Here is a 19,219-nt window from a genome sequence, read left to right on the forward strand (position 1 = left end):
GAATCTTTTAAAGTTTTAATACTCTTTAAATATATTAAAGCTTGTTATTCTCTTGTTGATAAACATTATTAAAATATTATAAATTTTAGTTATGATTATAAATTACAAAATACAAAATAAATCGTACCACAAACATTATATTACCATGCAAAAGCACACATCTAACCTAAGCCAATAAATAATTTAAGGCTTGCGAATAACAAAATAGAAAAAACAAGAAGCTAGTTAAGTGTAACCAACAAAACACTTTATTACTTTTATCATTAGCTACTTTAGGATGTCAAAAAATTTAGTGTATTTATGATATCACTAAAAACAATGCATATAAACGTGCAAAACCTATGGTCTACGTGTTACCATTACACTTTCGTCAATTATTATGATCTTAAATGCTTGAGGATTGTAGCAGCTACAAGTATTTAAACCTTAACCATATATAATGATATAAATTTTCATTCTTGTTAATGAAAAAAATTGCTAATGGTATAGTTAGTTCCAAAGCATGCAATAAGATTGTAAGGTTGTAGGATATATTTAGAAAGATGAGAAAAAGTAACAAGTTTTCTTTTAGTGATTGCCATTAGATCTTATATATTCATATTAGACACACTAAGGAAAAATGTGCATTTTTACAAAAGGATTTTTTCTTCCAATGAAGAGATCACCAAGTTTTTTTATGCCTTTGTAAAGAGATATGGTATTGCAAAGATTATATCATGTATGATGATGAAGGCATAGAAATCCTAGGCATTAAGGTGAACAATATGATCTTGGTCTCTGGCATGTCCTTTGCATGATTATAGGAGATGACCTCCATAGTGACTCATGGCTCAAGGGTCTGAATTTTGGTGGTTGTAAATTATACCAAACTGTTAAACACAAACAAAATTAATACAGATATATGAAAGATAACACATGAATTCATATTATTCACAATGATATAAAATTTTAATCAAGACTTGGCTTCATATTCCAAGTGGTCTCTTGGACTCCAATGACCTTTCACATTCCACACGATAACTCTTGGTAGATTAAGTGTCCAACATTCCCCCCTTAATCCAAAGGGATATATACGAGTCCAAGAAGAGAGTTTTAATATAGAAGTGACAACCAATGGCTAAATGTGCTCTGTGAAAACATAAAAAAAAGGTCAGAGAGCTCAAGGTCTCAATCGGTGGTGGTTTAAGGATGACCACCAACATTGGAACACTTAGTGAAGTTCACAGACCTCATCCAAATATGGAAAGAAGTTGAAGTCTTCTTCTAGAGGAAGTGTTCCCTATTTTATTGAAAATCGAGACCATTGGGGTCTCAATCTCGAACACTTATTGTTGTTCTCGATACTCTTCCAAATCTGGCAAGAAACTGAAGCCTGCTGCTAGAGAAAGTGTCCATAATTCTTTGAAGAGGGAGACCATCAACTTGGGAAAGGGAGGGTTTCAACTTGTGAAGGAAAGGGAGAACCTCAACCTAAAAAGGGAGGTCTCGACCTATGGTAGTTTAAGGAAGGCCACCAACCAAAAGCATGCTTATGGACTTCTCTATCTCTAGATATAACTCTGAATTTGGATATGGTTGTCTTTAGTTGTAGGCTCACGCAGTTGGTTTAGGTTGTGGCTTAGGCTCGCTAGATTTTTCTTTGAAGATTTTTATATGACCATCAATTCCCATCTGTCAAATACAGGGTGAGAAGATTAAGAAAATTCAACTACAATATATTTTAATATTCTAGAACATTTTTTTGGTATGAGCGAAATATCTTCTTGGCTATTGAAGCCCATTTCCAAGAAGGGATCCATCCAAAGTGAATCTTTGTTCTTGCATTAGGATTTTTTTGAAAAATTTGTTTGAAGAATGAGTGTGCAACCACAATGCAAATGGTATTTTACATATCCAACTCTGTCACAATGTTGGCATTTTACAATCTATGGTTGCCAATGAGGAGTAGAAACCTGTGAAGAAGAATCTGGTTGAAGGAATGTGGCACTTTGAAACTCAATGGGCTTTGAGTAGTTCAAAGTATTAAAGGGCACCTCCTTACCATATCCAAAATTTATCCATATTTTGTTGTTGACAAGCTCTTCCCAAAGTCTCACGATTGGCTTGGGAATTGTAGGATGAATTTCCATACCTGCATGCATGATGGGAATCAACCCTAACATTACACATTACTAATTTGACCACATTCTGACAGCTGATGGGAGTCTATCTCAAATTCAAATAGATAATTTCTATGAATAAAAACAAGTTCAAAATGATGTCTCTATTGTTATAACTTGTCTTTCTATAACTGTGATTCAAGTTGTAGAAATTCAATATTTTCTTGTGTGTTCTGTAGACATATTTGAATGTCGAAAAGAATGGTTTTGTTGTTTTTTATTGTGTCATAAACAATTGATTGTATTAGATTGTATTAGAGTGAGTAACTCTAATACAATATTAATTTGAACCATTGTTTCAACACATAAAGGTGTCAATTTCCAACAAAAATACACCCTTTAATACTATTTATAAACTTCTGTTATACTTGATGTCATTGATACTTTGATTACACTACCAAACTTGCAAGCATTTTTTACTATCAAAGGATGCCAACTCTCCTTTTCCCACTAGCTTCTATGCCACAAAGTTCAATCTTTTTCTTTAAAATGACCTGACCTTACTTCACCTAGAAACGAAATTACTTATCCTTCACTTAGAAGCAATATGACCTGGCCTTACTCATTTTCCGCAACCCAAGATGAATCAAACTCTATAATTAAAAAAAAAATTGAACTCTTCACCACAAAGAAACAATTCTTGAGATTTTTAATATTGATAATACAAGTCGATTGAGATCCCCTTTTTCTTAATTCAGATCAACAACAAAAGGTCGTTGTTAGAGGTATTATTGAAGACTTAGTTTTGTTTCAATGTACTCTTATGGGTGTAGCCGCCTGGCCCAAGACATATGTAAGGACCTGTAACAATCAAATGTTTGAAGGATGCTTCTTGTTATTTCAAAAAACTCAATATCGTTTCAACGAATAAACCCACTACAACTGGTTTTCAATCCTCACATCCACGAACTGTACACAAAGTGCATCCTCGTTCATGTGGAAATCCAAACCGTGGTCATATTTCTCTCTTCATAGCCCTATGCATACGTCGAACAACATCAAACAAAACTTGTTCAATCTCCTCAACACAGCCACCAATTTCCTTCATCCAAGAGCTCAACCTTAAAAATAAAATTTTGAACAAAGACACAACAAAGGTTGAACAAACAGGCTTCAGACGGGTCACAAGCAAGGACCGTAATGATGAATTCCAGAGGCAACGACGTTATTCATGGTATTCAAAACATATCTATCGAATATCATACATGGTTAAATGCAAGCAATCAATATAGTTGATACCAACATTCAAGTTTAAATGCTTCACATACATCATACGGGTGCAACGCACCAACACATTCCAACGCATAACAGATCAGTGTACCAGACCAACATACCAAACACATCAATGCACTCACAGTTCAGGGTGGATGTAAAGAGATTGATGGCATAGAAATATAACATCCAACATAAAATAAACATCCAGGAAGGTCGGACCAATTCAATGTAGGTATAGGAGATTAATTTAATGCAAAAGTAGTAATGACCAACATATGCACTGCAATACTGGCCAATGGACAAAATTCTATTCCAATGCACACAAAATCGACCAAGATTAATCAACGCATTGTATACAATTTCAATTAATGAACCAATAACAAAAAACAGAGGAACTATCATAGTCGGTTGTCACCAATAGTTCAACAAAGGTTAAGAGTCCACTAATGCTTGGCTAGAATCAGTTCAGAAGGCTCGAATGGAAAGAGTGTTTGAAGAAGCAGTTTGAGAGTGAGATGGTGCATAAAAGACGTGAGGACGATTTGACGTAACAATATTTTGGAAGACGAAGCATTAATATTGTGCCTTAGAGTAGCTTAACTATCTAAACCACTAAAAAATTTGCAGCTCCAACTCTTACAGCAATGAGGTGGGGAGTGTTGTCCCCTTTCATACCATCTTGCATTTGGGTAAAATGGCCCTCTTTCATCCCACGTATAGAGGAGGACAGGTGCAATCTTGGTTGACTAACAAAAGGAGAGCCAAAATGCGAAGGTAGAAGACAAAAGGGAGAGTCGAAATTGGAAGGTCGAAATCAAAAGGGAAAGGCCGACAATTGTGATGCTGATTTTGGAGAAGGCTCAGTACTTCGGAACCCGATATTGGGAGGACCAGCAGGAAAGGCATATCGAGAGTTCAGGATATCGGAGTTTGGAACATAAGAGACCTCGACAGTCTATTTAAAAATGAACCCAAAATGGAATGTTGGAGTAACCCATTAGAAGGAAGGTATATCAGAAACTCATTAGGTCAAAACCTTAAAGTTTCGTAACTCTTGAACAAATGAAATTCTTTGAAAAGCGTCAGAGTTGCAGAGAAATGAAATTACAAATAAAATCATTGCAAAAGACCCTTTCTTTGTCCTCCAGAGTACACATGGAAGCTAGTGATTCACCTTGAGAAGATGATGAGGAAGATGACCTCAACATGACATGGCAGTCAATTTTAGCATTTTTGGTTGGCATAGTGAGGCAAATCTATGTGACACATGTCACCACTCAAGAGGAACCACGTGGAGATGATGACCTCAGTGTGATGTCATCTCTAAGGTCAGAATTTCATAGGGAAGAGATTTTGGAACTCCTATGTATTTCCAATTCGAAAAGGTTCTGGTGTAAGGGGATTGTGATGATTAAGTAGCACTTAGTTGTAGAGACCCAAAATAACCAAGGGTATAGAGTTCACTGAGCACCTAAGTGCTATAGAGAATATTAGAGGAAAGAGGCATTGTAACTTTGTTCTATTTTCAATTGGGATAACTTCCGATGAAAGGAGCACCAATGTTGGATAGTGCTTGCTCATAGGCACTCAAGGCAACAAGGGCATATGGCGAGCCTTAGTGCCTAGTGCTGTCAAGGAGCCACATCAAAAGTATTTCAAACGTCTATTTTTCGGAGGTTGGAGTTTTCGTAACTCTTGCCAAAATATTTTATGGTAAATTTTGGATGAGAGGTGTTTCGATGTGGTCTAGCACATGGTCATGAGAGATATAAAGAACCCATAGCAGAGAGAAGATTTAGAACCTAGGTTCTATGGAGAGTATCGAAGGTTGAAGCTTTCAAAGCCTCTTTGTAATTGCATTCTAGAAAAGTTACGATGGGAGGAGCTCAAATGCGTTGGTGGTGCTTGGTTGTGTATGTCTGAAAAATTGAAGGGGGAGAGAAAATACAGTAAGGGATAGGCCCCTAATAGGATTTAAAAGGCCTTAGCTCCTGAGCATTGAGCCTCCATTTACGGAACCCAGTCTTGTGGGAAAAATATGATAAGAGGTTAAGTATAAAAGGGCTAGGGATATTAGAATCTTATGATTTTGTAATGTTTCTTTTAATAGGAGTTATGAAATATCAAGATTTGATATTGAAATACGAGTATAGAGGATGAATGGGTTAGCATCTATCAACTCCGTTCAGTCATTAGCCAGTACAAAGCGCCTCCACTCCACCACACCAAATCACGGCCCACTCTAGAAAGACAGAATTTAAGCAGTTAGAGGGACAAAGTGACAAGAGAAGTGGCAGTAACCGCGGGAGGAATATCCTAACAGATGCATGGCCAGATCATCAGCCCACCACTAATCTATACGCTAAATCCCAAGTTTACCTACGGAAACAAGAGGGATTGACATGGAGATATTTTGTTCTGTCAATCATGACACCTCTTGTTTTTTGTGTTTTGTTAATTTTTTCATTTTCAAGAAAAGAATCAAGTCAAGTACGTAACCATTAGGATATCCAAGTTAGTTTCCTACTCAGACAGTTGTGTACTGATAGAAAAATCTAGCATTTTCAGATATTTTATAAGTTGTCCTTAGTTTACTTATCCCTATAAAATGGGAGAAGAAGCTCATTACAAGGGTTCCCGAAATTTTGTTCTCAATGGTTCTCAATTTTGTCTTTTAGGTAGTTCTGAATTTTGTTTTCAGAAAGATGTTCCAAGTTGTCTTTCAATTTCCTGTTCTCGAGGTAGTAATTGTCTTGCAAATTTCATCAATTTGGACTTGTCACATGAATTTCATTCTTGAAGACTAATGAAGAATTTTCCAGTGATTCCAAGCACTAGAACATGTAGTATGTTTTCTTCCCTTGTATTTCACTTCATGTGTGTTTTTCTTCACCAGAAATTATGGAATTTTTAGATGATGGATTCACTCATAAATCATAGATTTTATTATGTTACGTTGTAGCAGAAAGTACCTGTGAGATTGTAGATTTACTATCTTATATTGTAGTAGAAAATATCTATGAAATATTCAGTTGGACCCCTTAAACTTGCTCCATAATTTATGCAGTTTGTTTCCTTATTCTTTCATGATTCTACTAGGATTTACAACTTAGGATTTTAAGTATTTCCATCCCTTTGTGCTGAGTTCCTTCTTGTAACAAACTTACGTTTAGAATTTTTTTTTTCCGGAATAATAATCTACCCATCTTCCTTAAATGCTTATTCGAGTTTCATTGTAAACTTAATCATTACCTTAGCGACAAAACCCTTATGTGGTCCACTCCCTCTATGAATACATACGAAACCCTGGTGTTAACACATTTTCTTACCCATTTGATTATTATACTACCTCCTAGGTATAGAGTTAGTAAGGCATGAATATTTTCGATGTATTATTGATTTTGTTGCTTACCATAAAGACGTAATCGCATAATGTTAAGGCCAATGATCATACATGTGAAGGGTGAATGTGGTTATAGCTCCATATATTTAATTTTTTGTGTGCTATAATGTTGACCTTGGTGTTTATATGATACATTTGGAAAATAGTTGGGTCATATACATAAAAATTAATCCCTCCCTTATTACATGTCTTGTTGTCATACTATGGTTTACTGCACCTTGCTTCTCACACTAAATATGTTTATGTAAGGACTCTAGACACCACATATCTCCACAATGGTATGATATTGTCCACTTTGGGCCTAAGCCCTCATGGATTTGTTTTTGGACTTACCCCAAAAGGCCTCATACCAATGGAGATATTTGTCCATCCTTATATATCCATGATCCTCCCCACCTCTAGTCAATGTGGGACTTTGGTCGTATACCCAACAATCCTCCCCTCGAACAAAGGACCTTCGATCCTCCCCTCAAACGATTATCCATCCGTCCACTCTCTACCAACCAGGATTCTCCGCTCCAATGCGTTGGAAGCACACGCCTTACATGGAGCACCACCTGCCTCGAGAGCTTGCTCTATCCCAGGTCAACTCCTCTTCACCGTGTTGGGGCAAGGACACCTCCATGAAGAATCCGAAGCACACCGCCTGTCTAACCGAGCTCATCCACGGATCCCATCGTGATATTACCAGGGCCCACCACCTTCGTTTGGTATTCCGAGGATTCATCCACTTGGCTAACTTCGGGGCATGGCTCTGATACCACTTGTAAGGACTCTGGACACCACATATCTCCACAATGGTATGATATTGTCCACTTTGGGCCTAAGCTCTCATGGATTTGCTTTTGGACTTACCCCAAAAGGCCTCATACCAATGGAGATATTTGTCCATCCTTATATATCCATGATACTCCCCACCTCTAGTCAATGTGGGACTTTGGTCGTATACCCAACAGTTTATGCCATCTAACCCAAGTGCATGTGATTTTCACATGGCCTACAGTACCCACCACCCTTCAAATATTGGATCTGAGGCAGTGTTATCTAACAGATACAATTTGATCCCTCCTTTCTTTCCCTAACGATAGGGTTTTTTTCAAAGTTTTTATTTGTGAACCCTCCTATCTCTTTGCAAGGTCAGCTCCTGTAACATTTCACTAAGTTGAAGGAGGCATTAACAGTTGGACTTGGATGTGAAATCATTATGGAACTTCTTGCAGTTCTGACACCTTCATTTATCACTGGAACACGTAAATTTCTCCACAAAAATCACTTTTCTACTTATTTAAGTGTGTTGGTCTGATCTCGGTTTGAGACACCCACTGAAGCTATAATTTTCATGGTTTTGACTTAACTAGGTTGAAATAAAGGGACATATGGGTATTTCACTTTGTTTCACAAATTCAACCTTTCCCTCCTGTACTAACTCAGTAGGTTATTCCTCTATGTTTTTTTTTTTCTTCCAGATTGGCTTAGAAAACAAAAATCTTTTTAAATATTTTATTAAGTTATGTGAGGAATTACTAGAATAGTCAGTTGATATTTATAACTATTGAAATTATGCCACTAATCATTTCTATACAAGTATAAGCACAACTCTTCTTGACACGCTCTCTAGCATTGGTTCAATGGGGGTACTAATACTATACCTTGAGTAAGTGTAATTTCCTTAGTGTCGAGAGGCATTTTTTTAATTATTCCTTTGGTGTTGTATATTTATTGTGTTCATAACAACCCATCCTTTATGTTTTCCCTAGACTATACCCCCCTCGAGACACATGCTGGTTCACGACAGTGGTCTTCCTTCACCAAGTAAACATATGGGTGTTAATGCTTTTTTTCTTTTAATTCCTCATACTCTACCTATTCATTCTATGTTTTTTTTGTCAAACTTGGTTGATACCAACCCCTCCATTTCTCCTCTGGTGGTTCTCAACCTAGATTCAGAGGTTGTCATTCGTTTACTAACTGTACTCACTCACATCAGATTAGTTATCTCCCATCATATTTGCATCTTCAATGGAGGGTTTTACCAAATGGGAACAAAGCAACCATTTTTCCTTATGCGATGTATTGTCTTATCTATTAGGGTCTGCTCTAGTTGCATTTGTCCTCTACTGCCTCTATGTAGTGTTTAATAATTGAAATCCTTATTTATTATGGGTTATTTTTTTTTTTTCATTTTATTATATGTAATTATTTAATAGGGATAGTCCACCTCTTAGTGGTGCCAAATTCATACATCCCCTGGAAGTCTTGAATGAATTTGGTTTAATATATGTACTCTCGGTTTTGTTCTTCTTAATGTTTAATATATGACTATAAAAGCTCAATTCCATATGTTGTGATAGATTCACTACTATATCTTCATAGTTGGTCATTTTAATATTCTTTATTTGTTCCATTTGTATTTACACAAAACTTCTAGTGCTGGGTCATGGAAGAAATATTTTACAAGTCTTTTTATTATGTTAACAGAATCTGAAGGTCATGCTTACTTATATTATTGTTTCTTTTGTCTTTCCCATACATGCATGTAATAAATAATAATACCATTGTCTATTCAGTTGTAGCGAAGAACAAAGAAATGTTCAATGTGGTTTATAACATTTTGGCTTTGAGTCCATACTTGATTGAATTAGTTTATGCTAATATGTACAAAATGTTTTCTACTATGAACCTGGCTGAACTATTTTTACTATGGTCCCTTCATCAGAAAAATAAATTATTTTTATAGTTCCTAGCTTCAACAGTTTTGTCGATATATATTTTGATAGTGTCTGATTTAATACTAATAACCATATCGACCCTTTTCTTCCTCCAGAAGAAGTTACCTGGTATTTACCCATATGAATGAGTTTTTCTGCTTTTGTTCTCTAGCCTTCGGACTTCTTCTAGGCGCTTATAATAAAGCACCTCTATTCAAATAGTGCACTAAATTTGAATCGTTGAGTTCATAGTGTACAATAGAGATTATTGATACCTATATCCCTTTAGTTTTTGTAACTCGTTATTGCAAGAATGGTTCCGATGGGCATGCAATTATCGTTAACTAAAGAGAATTCCTCTTCTCCCATGATTACGTAAGTGAAACCACTAGAAACCTTACCAGCATTAACTTTTAAGTTTCTTAGAATTTAGAAACCTTAACAAAATCCCTAGAGCTTCAGCTAGCCCTATAAATCGAAGGTAGGAATCTCGATAATTGCCACAGCTACTTTATTTTTCTTGATTTATCCCCTTGCATTTGAGGTTCATGAAAATACTTTACTTTTTATTATCGTCTAAATATGTGATTGTGAAAGACAAACCCTCAAAGAGAATTCCTCTCATCATTTATCTAAATTTGAAAGAATTTTACTATCACTTCTGAATTTATCACTTTGACGATAGTTTGTGCATGATTGGAATAATTCCTCCCTTCTTATATTAATCTTCTACTATTCTCAAGGAGGAAAAATTAGGTGATCTACCCATATCCTAATTGAATATGTGCAACTAATTTCTCCATATCCTAATTGAATATGTGCAACTAATTTCTCCAGAATTCCATAGAACTTATATGTGATTTCCTATAAATAGAAATTTTCAACTAACTTGATTTAAAATAATAATTCTAGTATAATTAGCCACAGTTCGTCAATTACTCATAGTTTCCTTCTCTAAATATTTATTATTATTTTTTTTTTATATGCATACTGTGTTCCATCAATATACCACTACTTTCATTTATCTATATGCAATCATGGTAGTAATCTAAGGAAACTATACATAATACAATTTCTAGTGCATGCTTCAAAAATAAACTATATGTTCACAGTTTTCATGAGACCAATATTCAATAAATCTACAAAAATTCTAACCAAACATATAACCAAAACAGCACTTGGGTGAAAAAACCTTCCTCCTGACCTCGAACTAAACCTCGATTTCTGTCCGAGCAGAGATTCCTTGCCGAAGGAATAAACAACCTCTTGTAATTCTAGAAAAAGGTAACTTTAGCCTTTTCTTCCCTAGCAGATCTTTCCTAAGCGGTGTCCCACTTTTTAGGGCTTGCCAACCCTCTAACCTAGGCTTTCTTTGCATTGTTTTTTTTCTTTCTTTCTTTCTTCTAAATCCCTCCTTTTTCTCCCGCAGTGATTTATCCCACCCTTTTCTCAGTGTTTTTCTGCAACTTAGTTATTCAGTATATTTTCTCTCCCATCATATTAAATATTTCTAATCAACCCATATAGATTTTTAGGAGTGATTTAAGGGAATTTGTCTTGATCTTATCTATCAATCTTGGTTTCCGGATTTTGGCAATAATCTCTTTAACTTTTGTGTTTTTTTCCCAAGTAATTTCCAGTTTCCATTTCATTAATATAATTTATTTATTACATCATCATACTTTATCACAAATTGAGTTCACCATGGATTTCTAGACATCACACTACAAATGGTTCAATCTAAAAAAGAAGATATTTACATGGAAATAGAGGAGTATCACATGTTCCCCTTCTTCAAAATAACAATGTCCTCAGTGTTTATTATTCTGTTTCCTCATCCTTGAACATTGTTGGGTAATATTCTTTCATGGTATCCTCCCACTCTGAAGTAGGTTCCTCGGGTGTAAAGTTCATCCACTGCACTTTAACCCGAGCGATGACTCAATTTTAGAGCAATATCTATTTCTGATCTAGGATACAGAGTGGCTTTGGAAGAAAGTCTCCTTGGGGTTCCACCTATATCAAATTCCAATCAATTATATGAGAGTTATCATGGATATAATTTTTTAGCAAGGAAACATGAAAAACATTGTGAAATTTAATATGGCTTGGAAAATCCAGCTGATATGCTACTGGACCAACTCTATCCAAGATTTCAAAAGGACCATAAAAAATGTGGTGCCAACTTTTCACAAATCATGGATCTTAAAGTACTTTTTTTGTGTTTTACTCGTATGTAAAGAGGGTATCCAAAGTTAAATTATTCATGAATTCTCTCTTGTCTGCGTAACTATTTTTCTTGTCTTGTGTTGTTTTGATATCCTATCTAATCTTTTGCACTACCTATTCCATTTCCTACAAATCATTTGGTTTGAATAATAATCTATCTTCTAGTTAACTCTAGTTGAGCGGTGTATCACATTATTTTCCCTATAAAGTTTCAAAAGAAATCATTTTAATTAAAGCTCGGTAGTTATTGTTATAGGAAAATTCTACTAAATGTAGAAAATCCCCCCCCACTTAAGAGGCCTATCCATGACATAAATTCGTAGCATATCCTCTAGGATCTGATTAGTCCATTATGTCTATCCATCTGATTGAGGATGATATGTAATGTTGAATTTTAATTGATTCGACATCCCCCCAAATAAAGCTTTAGAAAACTTGGAGGTATATTTAACATCTCTGTCTCACACTATTATTTATAGTACACCATGTAGTCGAATGATTTCCTTCATGAAAATATTGGCAATCTGGGCGGTTCCAAAAGTAGACTGCACCAGTATAAAACATGCCTCTTTAGTCAAGATGTCTACCACCACCATGATGGAATCATATTGGTACTTTTTCCTTGGTAATCTTGTAATAAAATCCATTGAAATTACTCCTGACTTCCATTTAGGAATGGGCAATGGATTTAGCAAACCAGTAGGGCATTGATCTTCCACCTTTACTTGTTGGAATTCTATGCATTTTTCTTAATATTTTTCCACATCCCTCTACGTGCCTGGAAAAAGTAAGTTTTCCCTTAATGTTGTTATCATATTTTATTATCTAGGTTTTGGCAAGTTAGCAATTTTTGATAATTTTCAACATATCTCAGAATTTTCGTTTGTTGTAATTTCTGCTAAATTTCCAGATATTGAGGATCTTGTTGCAGTGAATTCTTAATCGGTTCCACAAAATTTGTACTAATGTTTCTCACAGACATCCCTATCGAAGCATAGGAATGTCTGCTTAGAGCATCTACAATTTTGTTCTATTTTCCTTTTATGTGTTTTATATCAAACTCAAACTCACTGAGGAAAGCTAGCCACCTTAATTGTCTAGCATTTAAATCAAGTTGGCTAAAGAAATATTTCAGACTAATGTGATCTATTACTAAGTTAAACTTTTTTCCTAATAGATAGTGTCTCCACATTTTTATAGCATGTATCACTGCTTCCAAATCTATATTATATACAACATAATTCTTTTTTTGTTCTTCGAGCTTCCTACAATCATAGGCTACTATTTCATTTTCCTATCTCAACACTCCCCTAAAGCCTTCAAAAAATGCATCTATACAAAAAGTGAATTCCTTATTTGCGTGTGCAATTTTTAATATAGGGGTTATTGTCAGTAGTTGTTTTAACTTGTCAAAACTTTCTTGGCATTTGGTTGTCCACTCAAACTTTATTCCCTTTTTCTGTAAGGAAGTAATGGGATAAGAAAATTTTGAAAAAGCCTATATAAACCTTTGATAGTATCCTGTGATCCCCATAAATGAACGAACTACTAACACATCCTTAGGTGTGGGCCAATTCATAATTTCCCAAACCTTAACATGGTCAACAAATAGTCCCTCCTTGGAAATTATGTGCCCTAAATACTGTATTTTGTTTTTGTAAAACTCACATTTGTTGAGTTTTGCATAGAGATGTTGTTCTCTTAAAGTTTGTAACACCAATATGAGATGTTCTTTGTGCTCTTCTTCATATTTAGAGTACACTAAGATGCAATCTATGAATATTAACACAATCCTATCAATATATTTATGAAGTATGTTGTTCATTAGACACATGAAGGTTGTTGGTGAGTTAGTGAGACCAAAGGGTAACACTACGAACTGATAGAAACCATATCTACTGAATATATTTATATTTTATTCTCAATTGATGATAATCAGTCCTTAAATAAATTTTTGAGAATATAGTTGCTCCCCTTTATTGATCAAACAAGTCATCAATTCTGGGAAGCAAATATTTATTCTTGATAGTTAAATTATTCAATTTTTATATAATCGATGCAGATTCTAAAGGTGCCGTCCTTTTCTTGACGAATAGTATAGGGACCCCTATAGTGAGACAATGATCCTAATGTAACCCTTGTCTAGCAGTTCATATAGCTGCATTTTTAGTTCTAATAACTCTGGTATGCTCATTCGATAAGGGGCTTTAGACATGAGGGTGGTACCTGGTACTAAATAGATAGAGAAATCTAAGTCTCTACAAGGATGTAACCTTAGGATTTCCTCTAGAAAAACATCTTCAAACTCTCAGATAACAGGTAGTGTCCCTAAATTTTCCTTTTTTGTTTGTTGTTCATTTGTTTCCACTAGCACCATGTATACCTACATCGTTTTCTTGCATTCCTTTTTAACTGTAAGGATGATATTTTTTGTACTGATATATTGTTTTTGGTTTTCTTCTAATTAATCTAGGTTGTTCTTCTTAACACACACAACTCACTCTTTTCACTAGACAATTTATAATTTTTCCATGTTTCTCAAACTAGTTCATGCTAATTAATATATCATAATATCTTAAAGGAAGAATGTTTAAATCCACTTATATGGGGTATCCATTTAATTCAATGTGATACTATATTATTGGACGAGTTATGTTTCTTTTGGTATCAACTTCTAGCTATACAAGCCATGCATTCTAGAATTTTTCAAATTTCAATATACATTTTTCCACAATTTGAAGACTAATGTAACTCAAACTGGCTCGTGGATCAATTAAAACAGAAACATATTGGCTTAGAATGGTACCTTCAATCTCAATCATAATATATTGATGGTCAACCTATCTATCTTCCAGTGTTGCGTTGATTCTCGGAATATTCCTAAAAACATCATTTACTGTTTGCGCTTCATGGATTGTTTGAATATTTTGAATATATTATGAATTATGTGGAAAGTCCCTTAACATGTGTGGTTTCCGATAGCCCTAGCACTTTAGATGTTCTCTTTCCTTACCAACGGTGATCATTTTGTTGTTCAGTTCCATGGGCTTTGACCCTGTGTGAGACTGTGTAGGATTATTTACACTTCCACTATTGAATTTCTTCCTCTTATGATCCTTTCCAAAAATTTTAAGATAAGGAGGTTTATGTATTTTTATATTCATTGCAGACTTAGTTTTTTCCTTACTTTTCCATGGTTTTAATCATTCACTTCTCTTTTTGTACTATTGGTAACACAATCTAGCTTTTCTTACTGCTTCATCCATGGACTTAGGATTTTCAAACTCAATCCTCTCTTTGTAAGGTGCTAGTAAAAAGTTCAAAAATATATGTAGTTTATCTTTCTCTTCTTTAATATAAAGAACATATTGTAATAAGTTTGTAAATTTTGCTACAAACGCATCCATAGTTAGTTTTCATAGACTTAACTCATGGAATTCCTTAGCACAGTCATCAGAGTGTCACTCATTTAGGTACCGAGACTTAAACTGTTTCTGAAATTCCTCCCAAGAAATTGTCTTCTCTTCCAACAAATGTACACTTTTAGCCTCTTTTGACTAGAGAGTAGCCTTGCCGTGCAACTGGTAAATAGCCATTCTGGCCTTCAAATTACTCTCATACTCGTACACCTAAAAGTATTTTATGATGTTAGAAAACAATGTTTCCACATCTTCCACTTTTTCCCCATCAAAAGTAGGGGGTTTGATTTCCCTAAAATCTCCTTGTAGCTCCATTTTCTTCCTTTTTATCTGTGATTTTGGATACATCCTATGTGACTCTTCTCCACTTTCATACTTCTCTTACTTTGTTTCCACCTTTTTCCTTCTCAGATCTTTTGGTTGTATACTTCTATGGTTGAACTTCTCAGTCAACTCCCTTATCATTCTTTCATGTTATCCACTAGCCTTCAATAGGCGTTCATTACCGTTTCTAAGGTATGTCAATTCTTTTTGCAGGTTTCAGATGACATCCATAAACTTAGAATTTTGTGTGGTACTTCCGTTACCCAATTTTACATATAGTTCTTCACTGACTCTGATAGATGGCGGGGAATTATCTACCATTTTGTGGCATTCTTCTTCACTTTATGTACCTTAAAAAACCATATAACCCGCTGTGAGTATTTCATACTACTATTTCTACACATCTTTTTTATTTTTATTTTTATTTTTGGGGGAGAGGGGGGACTATTACTGTGATGATTTTGGATAGGCCCAGTGCTGGAAGTTGGGCTGTGATACCATTCTTTCACGGACCTACGTCTAGAACAAAAATCCTTAATAATAATCTACCCATCTTCCTTAAATGCTTACTCTATTCTTACATATGGAGTTGCATTGTAACCTTAATCATTAACTTAGATATGAATCTCTTACGTGGTACACTCCCTCTATGCATACATACATAACCCTAGTCTTAACACATTTTCTTACCCTTTCGATTATTATACTACCTCTTATGCATAGAATTAGTAAGGCATGAATATTTTTGAAATATTATTGATTTTGTGGCTTACCACAAAGACTTTGTTGCATAATGTTAAGCCCAATGATGATACATGTGAAGGGTGAATTTGGTTATAGTTCCATATGTTTAATTTGTTGCACACTATAATGTTGAAATTGTTTATACGATAGATTTGGAAAATAGTTGGGTCATATATATAAAAGTTAATCCCTCAATTATTACATGTTGTGCCATCATACTATGGTTTACTACACCTTGCTTCTCATGTCAAATAGGTTTATGCCATCTAACCTAAGCCCATGTGATTTTCACATGGCCTACACTACCCACCACCCTCAATAGTTGGATATGAGGCACTATTATCTGATGGCTACCATTTGATCCCTCTTTTCTTTCCCTAGCGATAGGGTTTTTTCATAGTTTTCATACGCGAACCCTCATGTCTCTTTCTAAGGTTGACTCCTATAACAATGTCAATAAGTTGAAGGAGGAAGTGACAACTGTGCTTGGCTGTCAAATCATTTTGGAACTTCTCAGAGTTACAACACCTCCACTGATCACAATAACAGATAATTTTCTACACAAAACTTGCTTTTCGACTTATTTAAGTGCCCTGGTCCGATCTTGATTTGAGACACCCACTGAATTTATAATTTTCTTGGTTTCACCTCATCTAGGTCCAAATAGAGGGACATATGGGTATTTCAATTTCTTTCACAAATTCAACCTTTCCCTCCTCTACTAACTCGGTAGTTTTCTCCTCTGTATTTTTCTTTCTTCGAGATTGACTTAGATTTTTTTTTTTTTAACAATTTTATTAATTTATGTTAGTAATTACTAGCACAGTTAGTTGGTGTTTATAACTTGGGCAATGATTCCACTAATCATTGCTATATAGGTAGAAGGAAATCCATTTTGGGTGCACTCTCAGATGTTGGTTCAACGTGGTATCAGTATTCTACCTTGAGTAACTGTAATTTCCTCAGTGTCAAAAGGAATTTTTGTTTGAATTACCCTTTTGCATTGTAGAGTTACTGCATTTGTAATATTCCCTCTTATATGTTTTCCCTACACTGTACCCCCCCTAGACACATGTTGACTCGCGACGGCGGTCTTCCTTCATCAGGTAAACATATGGGTGTTTGTGTTTTATTTTCTTCTAATTCCTCACACTCTACCTATTTATTCTATGTTTTTTTTCAAACTTGGTTGATACCAACCCCTTTATTTCTCCTCTACAAGTACCTCCAGTCCCCGTGTGCTCAAGGTTTTAATTTTTTTCCTCTCATGGTTCTCAACCTAGGTTTAAAGGTTGTCATTCGTTTACTAAATTTCCTCACTCATGCGAGGTTGGTTATCTCCCATCATCTTTGCATCTTGAATGGAAAGTTTCACCAAATGGGAAAAAAGTGGCCTTCCTCACGGGAAATTTTAAGGATGGAAAATTATATTTGAAGTTTAAAAACAATGGCGAATCTCACTAGTCCCTAATATACAAACTATAAATAAATTTATTAATATATTTGTAAAATTATTCAAATTTATAATGATTTTATATATAGTCTCTATATAATGTTGGCAATTTTTAAGGTAAAATGTAAAATTTTGGCAAATCATTTTTGAAAAAAAAAGAAATTGGGGAAGATTTTTTTGGGAAAAGTCATGGAAAATTAGCCCACATGTGAATATTAGCCCTTAAAATTTTCCATGGCCTTTTTCCTTATGCTACGCATTGCATTATTTGTTAGGGTTATGTCCGGTTGTGTCTCATATTTTCCTACCTCTATGTAGGGCTTAAGAATTGAAACCATTATTTACTCTGGGTTAATTGTTCTTCTATTTTCCTCTATGTAATTGTTTAAGAGGGATAATCCACCGCTCTCTCCTGATGAAGTCATACTTCCCATGGAAGTCCTGAGCGAATTTGGTTTAATTTATGTACTCTCAACTTTTTCTTCCTAATGTCTAATATATGAATTCCATATGTTGTGATAGATTAGCTCCTATATCGTCATAGTTGGTGGTTTTAATATTCTTTATTTGTTATGTTTCTATTTAAACAAAACTTTGAGTGCTCGGTCACGATGGAAATATTCTACAAGTACTTTTATTTTGTTAACAAAACCTGAAGGTCGTGCTTATTGCTATTATTGTTTCTTCTGGCTCGACCTTGCATGCATGTAATAAATAATAATATATTGGTCTATTCAATCATAGTAAAGAAAAAGAAATTGTTCAATGTGGTTTACACCATTTTGGCTTTGATTCCATAATTGATCGAATTGGTTTACGTTAATATGTACAATTGTTTTCTACTATGAACCTATGTTAACTTTTTTTACTATGGTCCCTTCATGAGACAACTCAATTATTTTTATAATTTCGAGCCTCAACAGTTTTGTAGAGATATATATTTTCGTAGTGTTTGATTTAATACTAATAACCATATCAACCTTGTTCTTTCTCCCGAAGAAATTACATGGTATTTACCCATATAAATGAGTTTCACAACTTTTATTCTCAATCCTTCAGACTTTTTCGACGAGCTTATAATAAAGTACCTTTATTCCAATAATTCAATAAATTCGACTCAGTTCATACTATACAATAGAGTTTATTAATACCTATCCCCCTTTAGTTTCCATCACTAGTTATTGCAAGAATGGTTCTACTAGGCATGCAACTACCGTTAACTAAAGAGAATTCATATTCTCCAGCGATTGCTAGAAGTGAAATCACTAGCAACCTTACGAACAATAATTTTTAAGTTGCTCAGAATTTAAAAACCTTAATAAAATCCCTGTTAGAAATTCTACAATTTCATCAACGATTCTGCATGCGGAATAAACTCAAAGAATCATTAAATCTTAAAGCCCAGGGATACGATTTACCTCCAGCCATTGGTGATGTTTTGATGGAGGTCACAGTCCACTTGCTTCTTCTTCAGCACTCCAGCTTCTATCCAAACAAAAAGAAAAGAACACAAAATTCTGAAGGCACTTCCAAGCTCTGCTATCTCATCTAGATGGTGTAAAACT

This window comes from Pinus tabuliformis, chromosome 4_1 (assembly GCF_031772625.1).
Source record: "Pinus tabuliformis cultivar Carrire ecotype Pingquan chromosome 4_1, CPIR1, whole genome shotgun sequence".
Classification (NCBI taxonomy): Eukaryota; Viridiplantae; Streptophyta; class Pinopsida; order Pinales; family Pinaceae; genus Pinus; species Pinus tabuliformis.